Source organism: Microcaecilia unicolor, unplaced genomic scaffold, assembly GCF_901765095.1.
Source record: "Microcaecilia unicolor unplaced genomic scaffold, aMicUni1.1, whole genome shotgun sequence".
NCBI classification, from domain to species: domain Eukaryota; kingdom Metazoa; phylum Chordata; class Amphibia; order Gymnophiona; family Siphonopidae; genus Microcaecilia; species Microcaecilia unicolor.
In genome coordinates, this window is record NW_021963049.1 from 185,376 (window position 1) to 197,129 (window position 11,754).

Below are 11,754 nucleotides of genomic sequence, written 5' to 3' on the forward strand. Positions count from 1 at the left end.
TGAGGGGTTCTATTACTAAGGTTTGCCAAAAAATGGCTTGCGCTGTTGTAGACGTATGTATTGGACACGCGCAGGTCCATTTTTCAGCGCACCTTCAAAAATGGCCTTTTTTTTTTTTAACCGAAAATGGATGCAGCAAAATGAAAATTGTCGTGCGTCTATTTTGGGCCTAAGACCTTACCGCCACCCATTGACCTAGCGGTAAGGTCTTGTGCGTTAATTGGGCAGTAATCGTCAGCGCACGTACAATTCCGGTTACTACCCGGTTAGCTCTGTGCGCCGGAAATTTTCCAGGGTGCTTAGTGGGTGCGCGTAAAAAATGAAATTACCGCCCGGGCCACAAGGTAAGCCTGGTGGTAGTTCCGAATTATTGCGCATTGGGCCCCTGAATACAGAACATGATGGCTAACATATTTGTGCCAAGTTTTGCTGTTTGATTTTATTTTATGAATTTTATGGAAACTGTATTATTACCATTGTAATACACTACTGTAACTATGTAAATTATAGACATTAATCATAATATAAGTTTAAATGTATATTTTTTTCATTTTGACCAAATGTACAAGTGGGTTACATTGGTAGTAATACAGTTTCCATAAAATTCCACTGGTCTAGTGGCTTAGCCATCTCTAGTTATTAATACAACCGATTTTGCTGAGTGATATTTTATATTACCCTATCTATTAATAGTCACATGATAATGGAATTAACCACTTTCCTCTTTAAAAGTCTCTTGATTAGTTTGTTGTAAAACCCCTTCCACTGGCTTACCATCTAAGATGCCAATATAATAAAACAAGGGGGTCTTAGCGCACAGTTGGATGTGGATTTTTCACTATGCACTCAAGAGTTTAGCAAACAAGAAAACTGTATGCAAACAATTGTGAAAACAGCTCATTCTTCTAGAAAGTGGAGGAGCTAAACGGAAGCAGGTGAGTTCAAGAAGTCACCCCCACTGAAACCAAAAGCAAAAGAGTGAGAGTCTAAAAATCTAAATCCAAAGGAAAGCGGGAAAAATCCCTATGGCATTCCAAGGAGCACCAAAGCAGAAGAGGAGGACACATGACTCTCAAGCCGGGAGTTGCAGACAGAAAATCTTTATTGAGGCACCAAAGGAAGACCCGACACGGGTCCGTGTTTTGACAGGCAAGCCTGTTTCAGGGGTCACAAACAAACTCACAAGAAGACACTTCTCTGTAATGGCACCTGATATTATGCATATAAATGGCAACAAAAGCTCTGCCAGCAGAAGACAGAGAGAACAATTGGAGCTCAGATCAAAACGCCATCGTAATCAGGTGCTGATTACGATGGTGTTTTGATCCAAGCTTTTCAATCAGTTGATGTCTACAGTTTCTTCGTTCTGTTATTTGGGAGTAATCATTGACTGAACTTTCCTTTAAAAAATCAAGTTTCTCAGATAATTAAGAGAGGTTTGGTTTTTTTTTTTTGCTCCGCCGTCTCCATTCCATTAGTAAATATCTTGATTTTACATCATTGCATACTTTGTTTCATGTTTTCATTATCTCATGGTTGGACTATTGTAATACTGTTTATGCTGGCATGTCACAGTCACAACAATGTTGCTTACAAATTCTTCAGAATTCAGCAGTTTGTTTTTCTTTTTTTTTTAAAGCAAATAGATAATGATCATGTTATTCTTCTATTTATGCAATGACACTGGCTTCCAATAAAGTTTCCAATCTTGTTCAAAATACTTGTCCTTACTCATAAGATTTTACATTCAGGCTGTCCTGCCTATCTTTCTTCATACTAGATGTCAAAAATAAGGAAATAGGTAGCACCGCAAACAGTATTCCCTAACAAATCTGCAACACCAATTCTATATCGCAAAGTAGGAGAACATCAGTTATACATTTGTAAGGTACTGGACCTCTCACAGTGCCCAGCTGTCCCAAGTCCTAGCCTTGTGTGAATCAGTGGCATAGCCACAGGTGGGCCGGGGCCCATCCACTTAGGGCTCAGGCCCACCCAACAGCAGCACATATTTAGTGCTAGCTAGTGGGGATCCCAAGCTTCGCCAGCTGAAGACCTCCCCCTGATGTTGCTGAAAACACTGTTCTCTACGTCAGCAGTCTAAGCTTCCTAAGCTGCTGATACTGGCCTTATCGCATTGGGGGGGGGTGGGGGGGTGGGGAAGAACACTTGGTGCCCACCCACTTCTTGACTAGGCCCACCCAAAATCTGCTGTCTGGCTACGCCCCTGGTGCGAATCACCACATCATCTGTCACTCCAACCTCCACCCTGTATAAATATTTCTGATTAAAGAATTCTAAAAATCTTTTATTGAAAAGCACATTCACAAAGAGCATAAACAAAATAAATAAACAAAAGAGTGGTCAGCTTCAATTCTGAAAGTGCAGCACTGACTCCAAATCACACACCCGATGCCCACAAACTAACAATGGTGTTTCGGCGGTTCAGCCTGCTTCCGGGGCTGATGAAGGAATTCAAGCTGCTCATCTAAAATATCCATGAAAGCCTGTTGCCTATGAAATACTCAATTATATAAATAACATATAAACATACCTATAAAGGGCAAGACTCCATCTTGGTAACAACTCACGTCATCAAACTGGCACAAAGGAAGTGGCATTTAAAGATTCACATCAAAAGACAAAGCCAGTAGGGTCAAAGAAATACAGCTGACATCATAAATGACAACTCCAAATTCCAAACAACAAATACTAAAGGAGCCCACTATCATCAATACACACAGAAGGTGTCACTTGCTATACATAAAACACTGCCGAAAACACCACCAAGTGTCAAAAGTACAGCTATAAACAAGTAAGACCATTCTAACTGTACACTGCTCACCAGTCGATAGACTTATTTAAACCAAGAGGTTCTATACTAGATAATCTAAAAACCCACCGGCATTTGCATTGCAGCAAGCCAGTGTTAATACCACATCCCTGAACAGAAGTAAGTATGACTTCTATGGCAACAAAATATAGCTCATTAAAAGAATGGGGGGGCGTTCCAAGATGGCAGCACGCAGTTGAGCGAGCTCTGACCTCTCTGAAATCGACGAGCTGTAAAAAAATAATTTTTCCTACCTTTGCCGCATACCAAAAGGAAAGGTACGGTCCGGGGTGAAGCTTCGACACCCTGGACCTCATCCCCGCATCAGCTGTCGATTGAGCGGTTTACCTCGCGAATTTATCTCCAAAATGCCGAGAGTGTTCCCATTGTCCTCCAGCGTGGGGAAACTCTGGGGGACTTGGGCCTGGATGTTACGCTTTCTCCTCTGACGATAGACCCACCGCCCCACCCTGAAGGACGCCAAATCCAGAGAGGTTCCCTCGAGACCGAAGAGGTTGTCGTTGTTGAGCCCCTAATTGAAGGTGCTGGAATGGCGGGGCCAGACGGGTTGCAAAGGCCAATAGGCCCAAGCATTGATTGGAAGCATTTAAAATCAGCTCCTGGGTCGGTGTCGTTGGAGAACATATGGACTGTTCTCCAACAATTGGCTGGGAACGTGGAAAAATCCACGAAAGAACTTTCTTCATTAGTAAGTACAATCAATGCTTTTTCTGAATCTCTGACTGGTATTAAGAAGGAATTTACTACTCAAACTACAAAGCTCAAACAAGATGTGAAAAAGTTACAGGACTTATCTTCAGAAATGATAAAAGACAAAATCATAATAACAAGAAAGATTGATCAAATTGAAAATTATAATCGAAGATTAAATTTAAGGATATTGAACTTTCCAAGAGAGATAGGAGTCTCACCATTAGATGCCTTTAAAAAATATTTAATTGAAATTTTGCAATATACCTCAGAAACTTTGCCTCCAGTAAATAAAATTTACTATATAAGAAATAAAATCTCCTTGTAAGGTGTATCTTCAACTGGTAAACCTATAAGTGAAGTAGAGAAAACAACATTAAACATATCTGAACTGTTGGAAGCTACTATATCAGATCAATCAGAAAGAATGACACTAATGGTTCAATTAGTTTTTCAGCAGGATGTTGAAGCTATAAAAAGATTGTATTTTTGTCGAATGAATGATTTGTTCTATGGTAAAACAATATATATATTTCAGGATGTTACGAAGCAAACACAAGACATTAGGAAGACTTTTTTTGAGCATGAGAAAAGAGACCCAGGAATTGGGTGCCTCTTTCTTCTTGAACTATCCAAGTAAATGTGTTGTGAAGCATGAAGGTTTAAAATATATATTTTTTCAGCCAGAACAGTTGAGTATTTATTGATTCAAGGACGTTATAAATTTCCATGCTCTAGCCAATGGTGTAAGTTATAAGAATTTAAGGAAGAAAATGCGTGCGAAGGCTGTACCTTAATATTTAGTTCAATTTATATTTTCCCCATTATTCTTAATAATGCCCCCCTTTCATTTTGTGATATAAAAAAGGCATTAATGTGTCCTCTTAAGAATGTATTTATGGGATGATGTAATTCCATTACTGTTTTCTGTCTGATTTTCTGAAGCAAGATTGTCTTGTATTGTAAAGTTTTTGAAATTATAATTAAAAAAAAAAAAAAAAAAAAAAAGAATGAGGATGAGCTATACAATGCTGAACCAGGGGAGCATTCAGATCCTGACATTGCAACCTGCTCCGGTATTGTCATGTTTTCAGAGCTGGAACTGGGTTTGTGAACCAAGGAGCGGCAGTGGCAGGCAAAACCACCCTACATCAGAGACTAGGCAGAACAGGACTGGAACTCCGGACTGGAGTTGCTGCAGAGACAAACAGGCAGGACTTAAGCAGAGCAGGTACCCTTAAACTTCACCTGCACTTGACCACTTTTCACCAGGAGTTGAGCTCCTGGCTGCAGGTGGCTGGCAGGACTTATTGGGCAAGGCAGGACTGGATACCCATTAGGCTGAACCAGGACAGAGGGTCAGAGAGGAAAGGAATAAACATGGGCAGCAAGGCAGGAAACTGGGCTAGGACTCACAGAAAGACAACACAAGGCAGGGAATGGACAAGCTAGGGGACATAAACTGGAAGCTGCAAGCAGCCACAAAAGCAGAAAACAAACACTGACAATCAAGGGAAAGAACTAAAAGCTGCAAGCAGCCACTGAAGACAGACAACACAGAAGCCTAAGCACTACACAAAGAACTACAAACAAGGAGCAAGACTAAGAAACAAGCAAACCCTAAACTAAACATAGACTAACTAGAAACAGGCAAGAACGTCAGGCAAGAAACTAGAACAAGGAAACAAACTCAGGCTGAAGTGCAACAAGCACCAACATACCAGGTGTCTGTCTTGTTTGACCCTGCACAGCTTCCGTAGTGGCCTGGTGATTGCTGCAGCTGAGCCTCAGTTGCCGCTGGGCTTATTAGCCATTTGGAATCTTAGATGATGCAAAGGCAGAGAGATTCCAATTGGCTAAAGCCCAGCAGCAACTGAGGCTCAGCTGCAGCAATCACCAGGCCACTACAGGAGCTGTGCAGGGTCAAACAAGACAGACAAATCCGGCAGCCTGGAAGATCTGGACTGGACTGGGCCAAAGTCTGGAACGGGTGATAGTCCATATCAGCCACCGGTTCTGGCCACCAGAGGGCGAGGTGAGCACAGACGTAACAGGTATTCAATAGTGCGATTCTTAAGGGGATGCATTGTTTTCCCTACATACAAGAGGTCACAGGGACACCAAATCACATATACTACTTGGGAGGTCTGACAAGATGATACAAAACGTAGGGAATATGAAAAATCCCCTAATATCAGATGTGACCTAGAAAACAATAAACTGCAAACACTGCATTGACCATATGGATAGTGACTTAAATGTTGCTCAACATGAACACTATCCAGAGGCAGCAAATACGAGGGCACCAAAAAGTCACTCAAATTTCTGCCCTGTTTAAAGGCAAAAAGGGGGCGAGCTTGAAAGCAATGATGTAACCGAAGTGCATGCTAGTGCTGTAAAATGGCAGACTGAACTTTATGTGCCAAAGGAGAATAGGGTAAAACACACTTTACTCTGCCGGTACATTCTCCTTTCACAGGTAATAATAAATAAGACCTCTCAGCCTAACAGGCCTGCTTATAAGCCTTCTTTAAGATGGAAAAAGGGTACCCCCATCCAAAAAATGCTGAGAAAGGTCAGCTGCTTGATGTTTAAATTCTGAAACAGTATAACAAATATATCTTAATCTCAAAAATAGGCCATAAGGGGTCCCCCCTCCTGTAATTTATGGGAATGACAGAAAAATGTAACAGTGTGTTTGTCAGTGGGCTTGTGGAAAATAGCATATGCAAAGGCTTTAGGAATGCGACGAACCATCAAATCCCAAAAATGCATGTGAGAAGTGTCAAAAGAAGTATTCATCCATTCAAAAAATGAATAAAGCTGAGATACAGTTCCTAACCATAACAGAAAGACATAGTCAATAAAACATCTCCAAAATACAATGCCTGATGTGTGATTTGGAGTCGACACTGCACTTTCAGAATTAAAGATACGTGACTGCACATTTGTTTGTTTTTTATTTTGCTTATGCTGTTTGTGAATGTGCTTTTCAATAAAGGTTTTTTTAGAATTTTTAATCAGAAATATTTAAGCAGGGTGGAGGTTGGAGTGACATATGATATGATTCATACAAGGCTAGGACTTGGGACAGCTGGGCGCTGTGAGAGGTCCAGTACCTTACATTTGAATAACTAATGTCTTCCTACTCTGCATTATAGAATTGGTGTTGTGGATTTGTTAGGGAGTACTGTTTGCTGTGCTACCTATTTCCTTATTTTTGACATTTTGATGTGTTATTGAAGAATAGGTCTTTTTCCCTTCGTATGTGTTATGTCTTTCTTCATACGTCATCCCCTACTTATCTATTCATACCTTCTGCGCTTTAGGTTTTCATCATAGTTATACCTTCTCCTAAATTTGCCCACTATGAGTCGACCAGATCAGCATTTTTTTTCCTGGCTCTGAGTCTCTGGAATAATTTACCATCTAACATCAGAGCAGAATTGTCCCTTACTAAATTTCAGTTTTCTGAAGACTCATTTTTTTCAACTTGCTTGTAATGTGTCTGTGTCCTGAGTGCAGAATATTGGGCCTGTTAAAGCATCCTTAAGACACCGTTGTCTTCCTGTGTTTTAGATTTCTGTAGACTTATGTTTTATATTATATATTTTTAATTGATTGGTATATGAGTGATTGCTTTCCTATTACACAGTGGATTTCCTTTCTTGATTTTAATATTTGCTAATTAATTTTACTTGTTAACCTCCTTGACCTTTTATTAGAAAAGGTGGTATATCAAATTTTAAATAAACATAAAATATTAAAATAAACCATCTTGGCAACTCGCATATGAGCAACAAGGTAGATGGGGAGACTAGACAGAAAGATAGAAGATGAGAAAGACAATATATAACTGGAAAGCAATGAGCACAAATGCTGGTGGTCTATGCAGTAAAGTTTGTGATCTGCAAGCCCTGATGTTACAGGCAGTCTTAGATACTGTTTCTATCACGGAGACATGGTTCAAGGACTCCCATAAATAGAATGCAAAAATACCAGGCTATAATCTATTTAGGAAAGACAGAGATGGTTGAAACGGTGGAGAAGTAACTGTATGTGAAAAACAGTATTAAAGCAGCTGAAATGCAGAGGATCTGGGGAGAGGAAGAAGCAGTAAGAATCATCCAGTGAGTGAATCCATGGAAGTCCAGGAGTATCCCAGAACAGAGGAGGTTCAAGACTGTGAGGAAGATGTACCTGATGCCCAAAGCCCAGAGGAGAAGATGGAAGTTCAATATATTTAACTTCGGGTCTATTTTGTGTGGCAAGGTCTCCAGAAGAAGCCGTCTGTGAAACAGGTCCCCGTTGGGATCTCAGCCGACCTTCAAGAAGGAATTGTAACGCTGCACAATTTTTTTTGTTACATTTGTACCCCGCGCTTTCCCACTCATGACAGGCTCAATGCGGCTTACATGGGGCAATGGAGGGTTAAGTGACTTGCCCAGAGTCACAAGGAGCTGCCTGTGCCTGAAGTGGGAATCAAACTCAGTTCCCCAGGACCAAAGTCCACCACCCTAACCACTAGGCCACTCCTCCACTCTCATGATGACTACAATGGACATGATTGTTTGAAGACTCGGCAGTGCTAACAACTCTAAACAGAGCACAAATCAGTGCCCAAAGTTAAGTGCGATTTTGCTATTTTTGCTATTTTGGATTTTTGCTACATTATATGTTTGATAGTTTATATAGTTGCAGATTAAAGTTTGGATGTTTTTGAAGCTATCAAACATTTTTGGAGGTTTTTAGACCTATGATGACATTTTGACTGAGCACAATGTTAGCTGGCTACATTTGAACTAGAGCCTCAGTATCGTTGACAACGGTCTTTATGAGGTCTTTTCCTCCTTATTTTTGAAAGAAAAGATTTTAAAAAAAAGATAAAAAAGTGTACTTAATGTTTCATGTATTTAATATTTCCTGTATTTTTTTCACCAATACACCAGTGTTCACTTAAGATATTCTTTATTCTTATTTGTGTAATAGATCTTTTTTTTTTTTTTGGTTGTTGTAACTGTATGTTTATTCAGCCTAAAGTAGGCTTCTAGTTCAGCCCATTATCCTAACCCCCGAGCAGCAACTATACAACCTGGGCAGAGATGTGACACAGCGTCTAGCTGGTGTCAAGGTGTTCCTCAGGCACGTGAGTCAAACAGGCAGAGCTGGGACAGCACTTCAGATCAGATTGAAGCAAAAACAGCAATCAACCTTTTCCTCCAACATGAGCTGCTTTTAGGCAGAAATTGCAGGCTGGGTTGGTGATGTGTATTCTTGGCCTTGCTGTCGATGCACAACAACTTTGTCTCAGAAGTTGTGGCTTGAGGGTCCACAATATTGTCTCACTGGCACCACGTTGAAGGGCACTTTAACCCTAAAGTAATCATTCAAGTAAACCAGTAAATTTCTTGGGTGAGGACGAGCCTCAAAGTCTGCAACACGAGCTTGTAAATTCCCCTTGTGATGATGTAATGTGGTTATTCTCCTCATCCACCAGCAGCCTTAGTAATGTTTTGCAATGTTCTTGCAGATTACACACCAGTCTGAGGTTTAACAAGCAACAGGCCTTGGCAGTGAAAGATGAAGTTAGCCAAAGTCTGTATTTTAGTATCAGGTTGGTAATGCGGGAAGGTGCCATGTATTAATTCTATATAACATTGTTATATAGTAGTATGTAGTGCTGCATATAGTGCCTTTTACTCCTACATGCATGGAACGGGAGCATTTCTGAAAACGCTACCCTGGAGGTTCTTGATTTGAGCTTTCTACCTCTGAGCCTAAATTTGGTTTCCAGAACCTCCCACATTTTCCTATGCTATTGATACCCAGATGTACCAGGCTCCTGCCCAGTACTGTCTAAAATCTTATCTAAGTGATGTGTGAGATCCACCACCTTTGCACCAGGCAGGCAAGTGATCAAGTGATCCTCATGTCCACTAGTTACACAACTATCTGTATGCCTAATGATCAAATCTCCAACTAAAATGACCGTAGAAGCCACTAGAGATACATCCTCAGTGTGAGAAGATATTGCATCCCCTGGAGGGAAGGTCCTGGCAACAGGATCACTTCCTCTCTCACTTCAGTTGACCTTTCTCTTTAATGGCAGCACATAGGTTTCCAGACTGGAGGTGGGACTTCTCTACTATGTCCCTATAGGCCTCCTCTATAAACCTCTTTGCCTCAGCTCCGCTACTCTAGCCTCCAGAGATCAGACCCATTCTTTGAGTGCTAGGAGCTCTTTGCAACTAAGAAGTAATGAAATATGTGACACTCGGTGCAAACAACTAGATAGGCCCCATCTCACTGCTGGACTGCATCTTATTATTGGTGATTTCTTAAGTTTCTAATGGAGTAGGAATATGTAAACTAAGTCCCCTATAAACTAAAGGCCTCTAAGATTGCTAGTTATATACTAGGCTATGCTAAAGTCTAAACTGAGGTTTCCTGTGATTAACTGTGCTTTATACTGATATTATGTTAATTTTAAAATAGCCCCTTTAAATACTAGCCTATGGAACTGTAACAGAGACTTTAAGCCTGTGAAACGCCTAATATAGTGAGTTTGTAAACTATTGTATTTGAGTCCAGGATCAACAGCAGGGTTAGAGAGAAATTAATAAAGTGATCAGACCATATCAGAACTACTGAGAGACGAAGTAGTGAACTAGAATGTGTCATGGCCAAGTCTAGTGTGTGCCCAACTTGCAATATTAATAAACAGAGTTGTGGTAAGTACAGTACGTTTTGTTTAGTATTTTAAACAGTAGCAAAGCAGGATTTCCAAATCTCATGGTTCACTTTACCTGTGGGTAGTTAACTGTTTGGCTCCCAATCTCTGTGTGTTAAAAGATCTTGTATTACAGTTCATGCTAAAGTAGTATGTTTTCATTGTAGTACTGGGCAGGATACCTGAGCCTTGCTGGGTAGTTGTTGATGAAGCCAACATACTGGAAAATGTATTGCTGAGGTCCTGTCACTAAACAAATATTTAAAAGATATTTTTGAATGTGGGTGCCTGATCAAAATTTCCATATACCAATGTTTATTCATATAGGTTAATATCCTTTGAATTTGAGTATGATGCTCTTATAATCACAATATAGTGGATATATTTTATAAATGAGAGGTGGTATATAGGGCTGCCCAAAAACTTGAACTCCAGACTTTTGATTGGGATAGTCATGAAGAATCGAAGGCAAGGGGGAAATAAAAATATGGAACTTCTTCTTTGTTCTTTAGCTGGAGAATTAATGTTTTCTTTGGCAGGGGAAATGTAATCCTATATATATCAAATTATTGGTGAAAAGGAATGTGTTCTTTAGGGGTGACTGATAGAAAGTTAAGGAACAATATTCAGCTATATTATACCATCAGAAAATTCAAATCGCCGTACTGGATCCAACCAATGGTCCATTTAGTTCAGTATCCTGTTAATAACAGTGACCAATCCAGGTCATAAGTGGAATCCCAAAAAGTAGCAAGAATCAATGCTAATAACCCCCAAGGATAAGCTGTGACTTATTAAAACTAGCCAGATATTTGGTTATTTCTAACCAGATATTTGAAAAGTTATTAGAATAAGTGAATACCCCTGAATATAGTTGCAAAAAGATACTCAAGTGTCTTTATCCAGCTATCTTAAGCCTGCTATACCTAGCTGGGTAGCGACTGAATATTGAAGTTACTGTCCAGCTGAATTTTAAACCTTCCCTACAACACCTCCAATTCATCCTAATTTTAAATAGGTAACTTTTGACTGGATACCAAAATATCTTGCTATACATTATCCATTTAGCAGCCCAGCAAGTTTAAAAACGAAACAGTTGTTGTTTAGTTCCTGAAGCTAACCAGATACATATTTTTCAGTATTAACCCCATAAAATAATCAAGGATCAGTATTCAAAAGGATATAACTGAGCAAGAGAGGCTCTTACCCATTTAAACCCACTGAACTGGCTAGCTGGCAATATTCAGCAGCACTTAAACAGGTACTGCAGGCAAATATTGCTTGTGATCACTCAGGTACTGCCCTGTTAGTGCCAGGGCAGTCCATGGACAGAGCTGGATAACATCAATTTTCCGTCTGCTTACTGGTTAAGTAAGCAAATAAAGTTAGGACAACAAAAAGTCTGTCCTAACTTTATCCACCAAGCTAACCATGCATTGATCTGAATAGTAACCAGTATGTGCTTAGCTTCTATGACCCA

General features: G+C 40.1%; 1 protein-coding gene across 1 annotated transcript in view; it reads left to right on the forward strand.

Moving 5' to 3' along the window:
- Nucleotides 1–11,754, forward strand: part of LOC115458839 (reversion-inducing cysteine-rich protein with Kazal motifs-like) — a gene marked incomplete at its 5' end in the record, with an annotated part of 203,992 nt that overhangs the window by 158,007 nt on the left and 34,231 nt on the right. The gene's annotated exons all lie outside the window — the stretch shown is intronic.